We start from the raw sequence: 14722 nt of genomic DNA, 5'->3' as shown, positions 1-14722 counted from the left end.
ATTTTGGGATGCAGGGATATCTAAAATATATGTGTGTGCGTGTCTGTGTGTAAATATACAATTTATATTTTTATTTTTTGCTTATTTTTATGTATTCTAGGGAAATGCGGGTGATATAAAATGTCACAGTGGTATAAAAATTTAGAAAAAAGCCAGGCTGGGAACGGCTTTTTAAAAAAAAAAAAAAAAAAACCCATGTACTTGTCTTCTTCTGGTACGCCAAGTGTCCCTCGGCGGGGTCTGTTGCACTGCACTCATCTTACACTAGTGTCCCTGAAAAAAAAACACTTGCCGCATTAGGATGTCTGCTGCCTGTCCTTCGGGTGTCCTATTCCGTCTAGTGGAGCATCGGACCAGGTTAGCCACTGATGCATTGCTGCAGCAGCCATTGCTCCACTCCAGGGCAGCGCTCAGCTTGTTCTCCGACTGCTAGAAACATTTCTGGAGCTCGGGACAGATTTTGGTCCCAGGGAAAGAAAATAGTCTTGGGCCAGAAATATATCTGCACAGCTACACAATATTAAATATTGTGTCTCCTTTTCAAGAGCAAGTGGGTAACCAAACCAGTGCAGACAGTGACACTTTATGTAAATGTCCCCCAATTGCAAAATGAGGTCCCTTGTCACACTTTTTTTTTATCCTGTGTTTTCTCTAGCTTGTGTCCCTTAATAAAACATATCCATTGATGAATCACTTGCCCGTTTTAAAACCTCAAGAGATGTGGCATTAAAAATGATAAATTAACAATAGATCGTCTCAATACACACTCACCTTTTTATGTGTATGTTTGGAAAGACTTCCAGATTAGTCATCCAAGAGCCCTTCATTACTTGGCACTAGTGAAAGGATAGTGTATTGACTAGAGATTGCATTAACGCCTCACCAAGCGTCAGGCACCATTACCCCCCAGAATAACTGCCAGGCATAAAAGTACGCTTGGGAATTATCCCCTGTAGTGCACGGGCTGAGCGGTCCGGAGCGCACAGGAATAATGTGCAGGACACAACATTACAATTGCAGCGCGCCGCCCGGCACTGCTTAGTACACGCTACATCATAGAATGGAGCTGCTCTGGGCAGCAGTGATGCCACGGAGGGGGCGGAGCCTTCGGGAATGAGTGTGGCTTACTATGCAATATCCTCATAGTGCAGGAAGTACAGCTGTAATGGCTGCTTGCAAGAAGAACTGGTAGGGGGGCTGTGTGCAAACATGTGCATAGAGGTGAGGGGGCTTCACAGGAGTGGATCTGATGGTTGTAGTAAGGTCAAGGAAGACATGTAAGTTACATGGGACTGTATGCCTTGCAGGTGCTGAGGTGGCATGAGGTGTATGTTACATAGGACTGTGTGTCTGGCGGGTGCTGAGGTGGTATGAGGTATATGTTACATGGGACTCCATGTCTGGTGGGTGCTGAGGTGGCATGAGGTGTATGTTACATAGGACTGTGTGTCTGGTGGGTGCTGAGGTGGCATGAGGTGTATGTTATATGGGACTGCATGTCTGGCGGGTGCTGAGGTGGCATGAGGTGTATGTTACATGGGGCAGTGTGTCTGGCAGGGGCTGAGGTGGTAGCAGATCACCTCCCTTATCCCAGAGATTGCGTTAATGCCTATACAAAAGTCAGCGACACTTGAATATGCAGTTTTACTCTTTAAAAAAAAACTGAGAGTTTTCTCCTCTCTCCCTTGATCCTGCCTGCGGAACTGCAGTTAATTCCTGCACCCCTTGGCCTCGGCTAGAAGGTCATGTGACTGGAGCACTGGTAACAGTGATCCTATGGGATCACCGTAAGATCCGTGTTATAGGTGATCTACATAAACAGTATCTAAAAATATGTAAAAAAAAATTCAAAAACACACACACCAAAAAAAATGTAACCCCTACGGGACCCTATTTTGGCCTCTAGGGCCCAGCCGCCTTTTTTCTAATCTGCCTTATGTCACTAAGTGCTTATAGCTTAGGAACGCTCTCATGACACATTGTACTTCAAATTAGTTTAAAAATTTGGATGATATCTTTTGTGTTTAGTTATGAAAAAAAATGAAATTTGGCCAAAATTTTGTAAAATTCTTTATTTTCAAAGTTCTAAATTCTCTATTTTTGAAGCAGATAGTCCTAGCTCCCAAATAAATTCATAACTTACATTTCCTAAATGTCTGCTTTATGTTGGAAAGGTTTTTTAAAATTAAACATATTTTACTAGAATGTTATGAGGCTCAGAATTAAACATTTGTAATGGGTTAAATGGGGAAAAAAAGCTCCACAAAGTTTGATACCCAATTTCTCCCGAGTACACCGATACCCCACATGTGTTGGTAAACTGCTGTATGAGCACATGGCTGGGCATAGAATGGAAGGAGGCGCCATCGAGGGCAGATTTGCTTTGTCAAATTGTACAGGCTCTAATTTCTTTAGTTTTTTTAATGTGGCACTATAGGGGCTTATTTTTTTACCACATGAGATGCACTTTTTGGTACATAATTTTGGGGTATCTATAGCTAATTGGTGTGATTTTATTAACTGTTTGTTGGTGGAAGAAATGAAAATCATCAATTTTTAGTAAGATTTGTTTTGGGCTGTTGTGGTTCACCACAATTATGAAAATACCCCATATAGATTTTTTATTTTTTTTCCCAATTTTACTGAATAAAAAGTAATTTGGCAAAAATGTTAATGTTAGCATCACCGTCTTTCATATGCATAACTTATATTTTTCGCCTCACAAATCTGGTTAAGGGCTTATTTTTTGCGAGGAGGATTGTCCTTGTTTTTTTATTTTTTTATTTTAGAGTGCATAAAATTTTTAAATCACTTTTTAGAGTATTACTTTAGAGTATTACTTAAAAATGATCTTTTTGGATCATTTTTTGGATTTTCTTTACGGGGTTCACATTGAGAATCTAATAATGATTCTGTTTTATTATGCAGATTGTTACAGACGCAGCAATACCAGATATGTGGGGGTTTTGTGTATTTTATAAAATTTTACTGAATAAAAACTAATTTGGAGAAAATCTTGTTCATTTTAGCATCACCATCTTATCATATTTTTCATTTTTTCACTTTTCATTTTTTGCGAGAAGAGTTCTTCTTTTTAGTGGGCTTATTTTATAGTGTGGAACATTTTTTTATCACATTTTAGAGCATTTTTAAAAGGGTATTAATTAAAAATGATCTTTTTCCGAATTTTTCTCCAGCGTTTACCGTTTGGGTCCAGTAGCGATTCTTTTTTTATCATACAGATTGTTACAGACGCTGCAATACCAAATATATGTGTGTGTGTGGCGGGGGGGGGGGGGGGGGGGTGTTTGTTGTATTTTTGTGTTTTTTATACTTTATTAAGTGTTTTTATGGGAAAATGACATTTTAGGGCAGTGATGGACAACCTTTTGAGCTTGGTGTGTCAAAATTCGCCAAAAAACCGAGCATAACTCGGGTGGTGTGTCACCTTGACAAAAAAAAACATAATTTTGTGATATTTATAGTTTAAATAACATATATGTATAATTATATAACTTCTAGGGTACTTTAACCCTAGGTTGTGTGATTGATCCTACCATGTACTGCCATACTACAGTATACTACAGTCTGGCAGTACATGGGGATTTTCCACTTCATCTATTTATTACAATGTGCTGGACAATCTCTCAGCCTCCCGGCTACTGCACCTGGCCGTGTAGGAGCCGAGGATGAAACTTAACTCTCCGGCGGCCGCGTGTCACTGTAAATGGCTATGCGTGTCAGCACTGACACGAGTGTCATAGGTTGGCCATCACTGTTTTAGGGGCTTATATTTTTATGTATTTTTTATTTATTCCAATGTGTAAACTATAGTGCTTTTACCTTTTTTTACTTTTCCATACTTGAACTTGAACCAGCGATGCTCTGATCACTGGTCCAGTACACTACAATACTAATTCATTGTAGAGCAGTGTAAACTGTCTGAGCATGCGGAAGGGGTCTGACTATCAGGAACATCGGGCAGTCCCGGGGCACTCTGCAGACCTCGGGGCTGCCCAGAAGTGAATTGGATCCTCCAGTAAGCGGCACGGGGGATCCGATCCATAGGGGAAAGACCCTTACATGCCGCAGTCATGCTTGACCGCGGCGTGTAAGTGGTTAACATTTGCAATCAGAGTCTGCTCCGATTGCAATGTAATAGACAGCTGACAGCCGCTCCTTCTGGTGCTGGCTCAGTTCTTGAGCTGGTGCCAGAAGCGGGATGTTAAAGCGCTTCCCGTTGCACAAAGTATCTCCCCGGAGGGACGTACTATAACATCCAGATGCGCGTAGGGGTTAGTGGGAAATAAATATTTTATTTTCACAATGCAAGCTTAAGTAGTTATTTAAATGGGTAATGATAACGTCCTGGTGAGCATATGGGTTAAATAACCATTATGGATTTGCAGTGTCATCTGCAGTCTGGTCACTGACGCTCAGCCGCGTTTAAGCCGCAGTCTGGACGCTGGGGTTCGCCACTGTCTGGGCACTGGAAAGGGGGAAATAGTGGGCGTTAGCTACAGTCTTGGCGTTTGGTTTCAGAGGCGTTAGCCACAGTCTGGTGGTGGGAGGTTTCGGCGGCTGCAGCCGCAGTGTGGTTGGGGGGCTGGTGGCGTCAGCTCCACTCTGGCCAATTAATGATGTAAGATCCCTTTAACTGCCTCAGTTTGCTATTTAAAAACAGAAGATACTTTCTTATATAAATAGCGTCTATCAACATTCTATACAGCTATGAGTTATATACTTGTATTACTGAAAATTTCATACTCCTCCCCAGCTTAAAATACTCCTCAAAAAAGAGGAGTATTATAACTCTTCTAGAAAAATGTTAGTGCAACCTCTGGTATTGACTGTGTAAGACTTGCTTTATATATCTCAACTATAAAAAAGAGTGACTTTTTGCATTTTAGCTCATTTACTCAAAAAAAAAATCCAAGGGGCCTCCTCAAGTATTTCCTTGCCATGTTTGTTCAAATAGGGATATCCAAAGGGGAGGGGGGGGGGGATAGACTGAGATTCTCTGTATCATGATTTTTAAAGTTGATCTTATAAGGAAGGAGGCCATGTTTAAAAAAATCTAAGAAGGTTTACAACAGTTACGGGTCCTGAAGTATGTGTCTCTGGCTTATCATGCTGGAGTTTCATGGTAGATTTCCTTTAACAATGTGCATTTACTGCATTATTCAGCAACCACCCAGTAACTATAATGCGGGAGAGGGCAGCCCGTGAGCCTTCTTCATACATCATTAACTACACATACTATTCCATCAGGTGTCATTACGGGGTTAAATATGACCATGTTAGCATCAAGTTGATCAGTGTGTTCTAAGTAAAAGCATAAGGGTCTCCTTTGGTACTAACATACAAGCTCAGGTTATATACATACAAGTTTACTTGCGGCTTTATAGAACAGTTTATAGAACTTGTTGTTTGACAAATCCATTTCCTTACCAACTGCATAATGGCTGCCTGTGCATTCCACACTCTTTACTGACATATTTTCTTCTTGTCCTGCATCTGTGTCCCCGAAATCATAAGCTTTCAGCACTACCATTGTCCTATGAAGCCAAACAGTGGGTGCTAAAAAAGAATACTATTAAAAACTATAAGGGTGGGCTTGTTCACTTATTTCGTGAAAGGCTTTGATCTAGAGACTTATGGAGATAGATGGCAGTCCATGAAACATGAAATCTATAGATTAATCTGTTTTTAACATAAGGGGAAGTAAGTGGGTAGGGAATAATATTGTAGCTGCTGTTTTTATACCCCAAAGATTCTTGCTACTATGTTAGCCAGGGGTTAAAAAGAAGTTGAGAGTCCTCAGTCGATGCATTTTATTGGCTATTGCGTGTCTCATCAACCATTGTCCTACTGTGTCCATTTGTGTATACACTTGTTTTCTATTCAGATGTTGTTGTATACCATGCCTGATGAATAAATAATAATAAAAGCTAATGAAAGGTATAATCAACTAAGGACTCAACTTTCATTGTTTTATAGCCCCTCTTTTATGGGTAGTCCCCATCTTATTTTGTGGATGAGCATTACTAAATGTTGAATGAGCTTTTGTCAAACTTTTTCAACAAACTTTGCATTAAAAGTACTAGTAAATACGAGAAACTTTATAAAATGACTTATCTGAATGAGTTCTTCTTTCCCACTCCGTATCCTGTCATTTTCTCTCCTGCTCATTTGTACTTTATGATTGCCATTATATTTCTGTAAGTTGCCAAGCTGTCATCCCATATTGCTAAGAGTATGAAAGTAAAACCTACTGTAGCGCTTCAGTCTGACAAATCCTTGCTAGAGTATGATATACTGTACGTGTATACTTGACTGGATGTTAACAATATGCTTATATGAAGATCCTTTTATATTTAACATGCTTAACAAATAATTTTCAACAAAAGTTCATAAGTTGCAAATGTTAGAAATGCTTTCTCCAAAAGTTGAACATATTTTGCCAAATTCTATACCTTTGCCAAATAACAATACCATCTGCAACTGGAGAAGCTTTATCACTAGAGATGGGCGAATTGATTCGAATGAAGTGGAATTCAATACGAATTTCATGGAAAATTCGATTCGTCACGAACCCGAAGTTTACGCTGATTTGTGGGAACAAAGTTTTTTTTTTTTTAAGCTAAATGTGCACGAGTGTGTTGCATGGGGCAGAGAACTCTGGGAAGGAGAAAGGAACACCCTAGATGACATCTGCTGACCTATAAGCCAATCGGTGACCGGCAGGCTTATGTGATGTCACAGTCCCATAACAACCAGCCATTTTCAATCTTGGCTCTTCACACTGCATGTGTTGTCTGTAGCGTCTAGCTGCTGCTAGTGTACCGTGCTGTAGCGATTTCTGCTCCAATCCCAGGGTGTGCGTTTAAGGGGATCTGTATACCCCAAAAATCAATTTTTTAGTTACTGAGTCCAATAGGAAGAAATCCTATCCACACTGCTGCTGTAGTGATTTGTGGACCACTCTCGGTTATGCATTTTGGGGTATCTGTATAAAGAAAACTACAATATTTTTTTTGTTGCTAAATTTGAGAGCAAGAAATGCGCATCACATCTACCTAGTTTATAGAGTGATTTCTGCTCCTCTCCTAGGGTGTGCGTTGTGTGGTATCTGTATAACGCAAATTCCAATACTTTTTTGTTGCTAAAGTTCAGAGCAAGATTTACATGTCAAATCCATGTAGTTTATAGAGTGATTTTTGCTCCTTTTTTGTTGCTAAAGTTGGGAGCAACAAATAAGTGTAAAATCCACTATGTCAGACAGAAAGGTGGCAGGTGGAGCAAGCAGAGGTCGCAGCACAGTAGGGGGACGTCACAGCAGGGGTGAATTTTGAGGCCAGAACTGCCGTTGTCATCTAGCGGCAGTGTTTTGATCACGAAGGACGAAGTGTTTGAGGACAGTCAGCAGCTGCTTGGCAGTGAAGAGATGGGCCAGGCATCCTCTGCTTCATGCAGTAGGCAGCCTATGCATACTGACACTGTTGAGGAGAGAAGCAGTGACAGGGAAACGCAAATTGACGATGATGTAGCCGATCGCACTTGGAAGCCGCGTGTAGCAAGATATCGAGAGATCGAGCGAAGGGAGTGTCAGCTTGTGCGTTAGGCAGCGGAGCAGACAGCAAGTCACTACTGTGGCCATGAGTCAGCAGGGTTGCAGCAGTGTGAGCACGGGAGGCAAGCGGCCACGGGTTACAAACCCCGCTCAGTGAGACTCAGTGAGGCAGCGTCATTAGTAGTCACTCGGCGCAGAGTGTTGGCAGTAAAATCACCCCCTCGGCAGTGTGGCAGTTTTTTGTTAAGACACCAGAGGAGCCGAGCGTGTGTATATGTAGAATCTGCTGGCAGAAAGTGAAATGTGGCCAGGGAGCTAACGGTGGCACCACAGCCCTGCGTCAACACATGCAACGTCACCATCCAATGGCCTGGGAGACACGTGGAACAGATGTGGAGGTCCATCCTGCCGCAGCAGCAGAACCTAGTGGCACATATGCCATTTCAGACAGTCAGGGCTCCAGCACCTCTGCTGAAGTGAGCTGTTTGTTTTTGACATCCTCTCCCAGTCCAGATGCTCCTAGCTACGCATGGCACCAGCAGTCCTTGAAAGAGGTGATTTACAAAGAGACAACTATATGTGTCCAGCCATCCTAAGGTGCAGAAGCTGATCATGCTCTTGTCCAAGTTGTTGGTACTGCAGTCCCTCCCTTTCCAAGTCATGCACTCTGCACCCTTCAGAGAACTAATGGCTTGTGCCGAACTGAGGTGGAGAGTTCCAAGCCGCAATTTTTTTTTCCAAAAAGGCATTGTCAGCCCTTCACCAATATATGCAACAGAAGGTGGGCCAGCCTTTGAGCTAATCAGTTTCTTCCAAGGTGCACGGCAACGCAGACGTTCGGAGCTGTAAATACGGTCAAGGCCAGTACATGTCCTTTACAGCCCACTGGGTGAATGTGCTTCCCGCCATGCCACATCAACAACTTCCACAGGAGATGCCGCTTTCTCCTCCATGTTGTCAAACTGCTGCTCCTGCACCAGTGTCCGCCTCGTCCACCATCCCCACCTCAGCCTCCACAATTGATGCGTGGCTGCAAGTTGCGGAGTTTGCAGTGGAGAAGCTGTCCTGTCCGGCCAGTAGTGTGGCATCAGAGCGGGTGTTCAGTGCGACGGGGGCCATCGTTACCACAAGGAGAACCTGTTTGTCCACCCGTAATGTGGAGAGACTGACCTTTGTCAAGATGAGTCGGGCTTGGATCGGCCAGGATTTCAACTCACCAATTCCTTATGCATCAGATTACATCAGCCATGACGTCTCCCCCAAATGTTGAGAAATAAGTCTGGGTTCTAACTACCTGCCTTAGCCACTTTTCTAATGCTGCCACCCGCCTGATGCCACACATCTGCTGCCAGTTGCTCCATCTGCCTCCTACAATCTTCACCAGGGACTGGAATTGTCTGCCACTCTGGGCTCCTGCTGCTGATGCCACCTCTTTACTATATAATTGTGCCACTCTGTGGGCTCCTGCTGCTGATGCCACTTCCACACTATATAATTGTTCCACTCTGTGGGCTCCTGCTGCTGATGCCACCTCCACACTATATCATTGTGCCACTCTGTGGGCTCCTGATGATGATGCCACCTCCACACTATATCATTGTGCCACTCTGTGGGCTCCGGCTGCTGCTGACACCACCTCCACACTATATCATTGTGCCACTCTGTGGCTTTCCATGTTGCTGCCACTTGTGGGCTCCTGCTGCTGCTTCTGCTGCCACCACCTCCATGTTTTGTCATTGTGCCACTCTGTGGCCCTCCATGTTTCCGCCACCTCCATAATATGTCATTGGGCCACTCTGTGTCCTACTCATGCCACTGTCTCCCTGGAACACCCCTGTAATTTCCATAATGCTGTTTCCACCCATCGTTCTATGACGTTGCCACTATGTTTGGTTTCTCCTTTCATTTCATCAGTCTAAACAAATGAAAAGCCTCAGGACTGATGGCCAAAAGCAGGAGTGGATACAGAACACAGAGGACGTGCAAATATCCCATTTACTGGTCATCTCTGTTTTGGATCCACTCCTGTTTGTTTTTGGCTTTAGCAATACTGATGTTGGATTATTGACCGAAAGCGGACACTGGCGGATGGAATGAGATGGGATCTTGGCCCTCAGCTCAGTCTTTTCGAGCTGGCACAGATGTTACCTTGTCAGGCTGCGTTCCCTCTTCGCCTATTTGGTGACGTTTGCCTATGTAAGTGCACATGGAATTGAAGAGTGAAGCGATTCTAAGGGTGCAGTCACACGTTGCAGTTAAAATTGGATCACAATCAGTTTTGAGGTGGTTTTAGGTGCAGTTTTGTCAATTTCACAGGTAAAAGACATGAACTGAATGGGTTAATTTGATTATGAAGGAGAAATTTGATGTCTTTCACCTGTTAAAATAAGTAATACTACCTAAAACTAATTGCAATATGGTTTTGACTGCAACGTGTGACCGCACCAAAAAACAGTATTATTTGAAGACCAAACCACACTCCCTATGCATATGTAAGCATGGCACAACGTTCTACAACACCCTGCAGGCTCTTTGTAGCCAGGAAATACCTGTTTTTTTTTTTTTTTAACGTGATTCGTCATGATGCGGGTCAAATCAAATTTTTTTTTCAATTCTGTGAATCGGGATGAACCGAATTTTAACAAATTCGCCTATCTCTATCACCTTAACTGGTTGTCTCTTTATATTATATTAACTTTTTTCTGTGGGGGAGCAGAAAAAAATGCTATTCTGCTTTTTATTATTATTTTTATTATTATTTAATTGGTTGCACAGTTCACATTACAGTATAAAAAATGATAAAGTGATTCTGTAGGTTAGTACACTTAAGGAGAAGACAAACATGTACAGGTTTTCTTATACATTACTCCTTTAATAAAAACTCCTTTTTGAGGAAAACTCAAAAACTTGCCACTTGGCTTTGAATTTTAATTTTTATCTTGAGGACTAGGCCCGAATTTTCAAATCTGTCATGTGTCACTTTATGAGATTAAAACTTTTAGAATCCCTTAATTTACCATTATAATTTTTTTTGTTCCTGACATGTACTTCACCATAGTTAGACATTTTGGTTAAAAAATGCATTCATGACAAAAAAAAAATTAATTTGGGGAAAATTATGATAAAATAGTGATTTTCTGATTTCTAAATGTTATGCTCATCATACAGTTGGTGTTACCTCAAAAATTGCTTGCTAACTAACATTACCCATATGCCTGCTTTTTATGTGATATTTTATTAGGATGTTAGGAAGCTTACAAATCGATCAGCAATTCACCAGATTTTCACAAAAATTTTAGAATCCATTATTTTTGAGGCCTATTCATAGTAACACATTTGTAAACTGTATCCCTCTAACTATTCAAACCAGCCCTTGTTAAGCCTGTTAAATGTTTAAATGTCAAACATGAAATGAAAGAAAATGGAGATTCTATACAGAATTTTCAAATGAATATCCAAATATCCAAATCAATATCCGGCATGAAGAGGTACATTTTGTTGTCAGTTTTTCTTGCCTCTGGCAATACCGCACATTTCAATGAAAACCATGTTAGGGGCCCATATGACATCCCACTTTTGGGATGGAACCCCTAAAAAGTGACCCTATTTGGAAACTAAATCCCTCAAGAAGTATGGTAACACATTTTGGGGGATACCTATACCACATTGATGACATCTTTTTTGGGGGGAATGCAAAAAAAATTATTCGGATACTGATTTTTTTTTTTTTTTTACATTGTATAACATAGATATCATGTTATTTATATTCTATGGGTCTCCGACATGATCTGTGATTGTGCTGCTGCAGGCAGTTCTAGGGTCCACGTCCAGACCTCGGGGCTGCCATGGAGAGGTTCGGCAACCTCTGAAACTGTCGCAGGGGGGTGAGGGGGTCGCGATTGTAACCACGCAGAAGTCCCATAGGAGCCGCAGTTACCCAGGAGTCACGTCTAATGTGTGCAGCTGGGCTCCTGAGCTGCTCTCACTGTTGACAGTTGTCCCATTGACAACTGTGCAAGATGTAATGAACGCCCAGGGATGGGAAACACCCCCTGATCTGGACTTGCATTTACATACAGGGTCATTAAGGAGTTAAACCCACCACTAAAACTATTAAATTGACATAACTGCTTATTGAAACAATGTGATAACCTGGTACATATAATGGATGACCTCAAGGTACACTTTTTAATCCGCTTCTCAGTATTGTGATGCCAATGTAGATTTAGATTCCCATACACCCTTTGGTACTTGAATTTGTATCACCTGTTCTATTTTATTACCATCAATTAAAATGGGTACATTATCTCTACCTATCTTTTACAAATTTCTTTTTATTTTTGACATTTAGTGGCTCATTGACTCATTGGGTGAGATGCGGATAGTGGCCATGCCCCCCCCCCCCATGTCCCTTTGGATACATCAAGAGACTTGGGCAAAACTACGCCAGGTCTCAGTTGCTGTAGTTTTGTGTAAAAACCTGTTTGCTGTTCTAATATCTGCTGTGTGAATACTAAAACAGAGGGAGCAGATTTTTTTTTTGGGGGGGGGGGGCAGCTCCAGTTTTTATAAAATCTAGCTTCTAATTCTATTGAATAGAATTATGCATGCCCATAGATTTATCTCTTGCCTTGTGTAACATCAATGTGATCCATAAAGAATAGGAGAAAGGCTAAATAAAGTTTATGCTCTTGTGTGGATGTCCATTGGAAGCGCTTCAACACAAAACCTGTGAATATTTTGTATATCATGCTTCTCAACTGACAATGCAAAAGACATAAAGTGCCAAATTATCACTCCCCGCCTTTTTGTAAACCAACTCCTTTTACTATTTGCTTCGTAGTTGGGGTTCTCTAACTTCTCTGTTATAACTGCATGTTGCATGAAAAGAAAATGATGAAATTTGAGACCTAAACATAAAGAATAGATAGTAAATTTCATACATTAATTCATCATTTAGTCAATAGCTTTCTTTTTGTACTCACTTTGCTACAGTATAAAAAGGGATTATTATGTTCATTTTACCATAATTGCATCCTTTTACAGTAAGAACATGAAAGCAGAAGCCCATCCAGCAATTCAGTGGCTTCACCATTGTATCATTCAATAAAATGACACTTGTGCTCAAGATGAAGTCCGGTTAGCTCTAAATGCCATGTCTTTTAGATTTGATAGAACATCATTGTATTCTATTTTCTTTCACCTAGCAGTACTCCAAAGATGATATTTTGTTAAAATGATCAAAGAATTTTTTATTTATTTATTTGCTTTCCTTGTAACAAGGAGCTAAGGGCATGCATTTATATGAAAGAAGATAAAGGTTGTTCTGTTTTGTAAAAAATAAAGGTTCCATAGGAAGATTGTTTAGGTTCCAAACCAAATACTTTTTACCTTACATCTTTCGTTTACTGAAAATCTAATTTTTGCTCATTTACATGTCCACATGAAAAATTTTGTTTTTTAAAATTAAACCTCTTAAAGGGGTATTCGCACATAGATAAGATTCTTAAAATATACTCAGGATAACAAAATAACACATTCTCTAATTCACAGTTAACATAAATGCAGCATTTCACAGATCTAATGCCAACGGCAAGCAGCGTGCAGAGACTACAAGCTACAGACATATAAGATCTTTATCTGAGGGGGGCATATAGTACAGATGACTTTGTGTGTTATAGGTGAGTTAGCAGGGCTGAGTGTGATCAACTGATCAGAGAACTACATAGCATCAAATGGAACAGGGAATGGTGTTTTATCACACTGGACGTGAATTCATTATATTCAACTATCGAACATAAAAGGGGGATCGTATATGAACCAACACCTGAAAAGAGATGTAAATATCACTGATGAGTACACAAGCTTTATTTTGGACTGCTTACAAACAGTTCTTAATAAGTTATTTCACTTATGATACAACATTGTATCACCAGAAACTTGGTACAGCAATGGGGACAAGAGTAGCCCCCACATTTGCTAACCTTTTTATGGGCGCTTTTGAGGAACACTACATATTAAATGAAACCGAAAACCCAGTTTATAAAAATATAGTCATGCATAGGCTTTTCATTGACGACCTATTCTTTTTATGGTCAGGCCCTATTGAAGAAGCAAAAATCTTTCAAGAATACCTAAACAAAAACTCATGGGGGATCTCATTCTCCTTTGAAAACAGCAACACTAAAATCACTTATTTAGATTTGGAAATTTACCATTAAGATGACCATTTTAGTAAGAAGACTCATTTTAAAACCGTAGATTTGAATAATTATCTCAACCATAAAGCGCACATCACAAAAAATGGATAAAAAATATACCCTTTTGACAATATAAAAGAATTCAAAAGAATTGAACAAACATAAACCAATATAACACACAGGCAAACTTATTAAGGGACAGATTTTGTGAAAAAGGTTACCCTGATAATATCCTGAAAACAGCATACAAAAAGCGAAAACATACAGCCAGATGGAATGTGTGAAACAAAAAGATACTCAGGAAAAACCCAATGCCCATTATGAAACTAATTTCATCACTCGGTACAACTCTTAACATGAAGCAATAAGAAATATCATGCAAAAGCATTGGCCACTTTTGAAAAAGATACATACTTGAGGGAATATCTCCCAAACTGTCCAAAGATTATTTACAGTAGGGCAGCCACAATCAAGAATATCTTAGCCCTAAGTGTATTAAGGTGACACAAAAAGAAAAGTAAAAAGAACGCTAGATATGTCACAAAATGTCATAAAGCCAAATGCCTTTGCTGCAAAACAATTAAAATAGGATCAACATTCCCATCACACAACAAAAAGGAAATATTTCAAATCAAAAATTGAATATCTTTTGTGACACAAAATTTGTTTTATCTGTCTGATTCAATTCCGGATCTGTCATTTACAATAAATCGGACGAACTGTCCAAGAGAAAATATTCGGAAAAGATTCCTATTGCATGGAGTCTCAAAACACTGCTCATTGAGACATCCGAAGAATAAGTGCCCAATCTCTATCACACCTATCGATCAAATACACACTACAGTAACAAATAGATTCTCTACTTTATGTAGATGGGATGTGTATTGGATGTACAAGCCCAATACTTTGACTCCAAATGGTTTAAACGAAATACAAGAAACCCTTTTTA

General features: G+C 40.4%; 1 protein-coding gene and 1 long non-coding RNA gene across 2 annotated transcripts in view; one reads left to right on the top strand and one right to left on the bottom strand.

Moving 5' to 3' along the window:
- Positions 1 to 14722, top strand: part of LOC140106230 (uncharacterized) — a 210155-nt gene that overhangs the window by 78551 nt on the left and 116882 nt on the right. The gene's annotated exons all lie outside the window — the stretch shown is intronic.
- The window catches only part of NPFFR1 (neuropeptide FF receptor 1), a 189207-nt gene that overhangs the window by 120317 nt on the left and 54168 nt on the right, over positions 1 to 14722 (bottom strand). The window lies entirely within an intron of this gene.

Source organism: Engystomops pustulosus, chromosome 11, assembly GCF_040894005.1.
Source record: "Engystomops pustulosus chromosome 11, aEngPut4.maternal, whole genome shotgun sequence".
In the NCBI taxonomy this organism is placed as follows: domain Eukaryota; kingdom Metazoa; phylum Chordata; class Amphibia; order Anura; family Leptodactylidae; genus Engystomops; species Engystomops pustulosus.
Note: the sequence above shows the minus strand (reverse complement) of the source record. Positions and strands in the feature narration are given on the sequence as shown.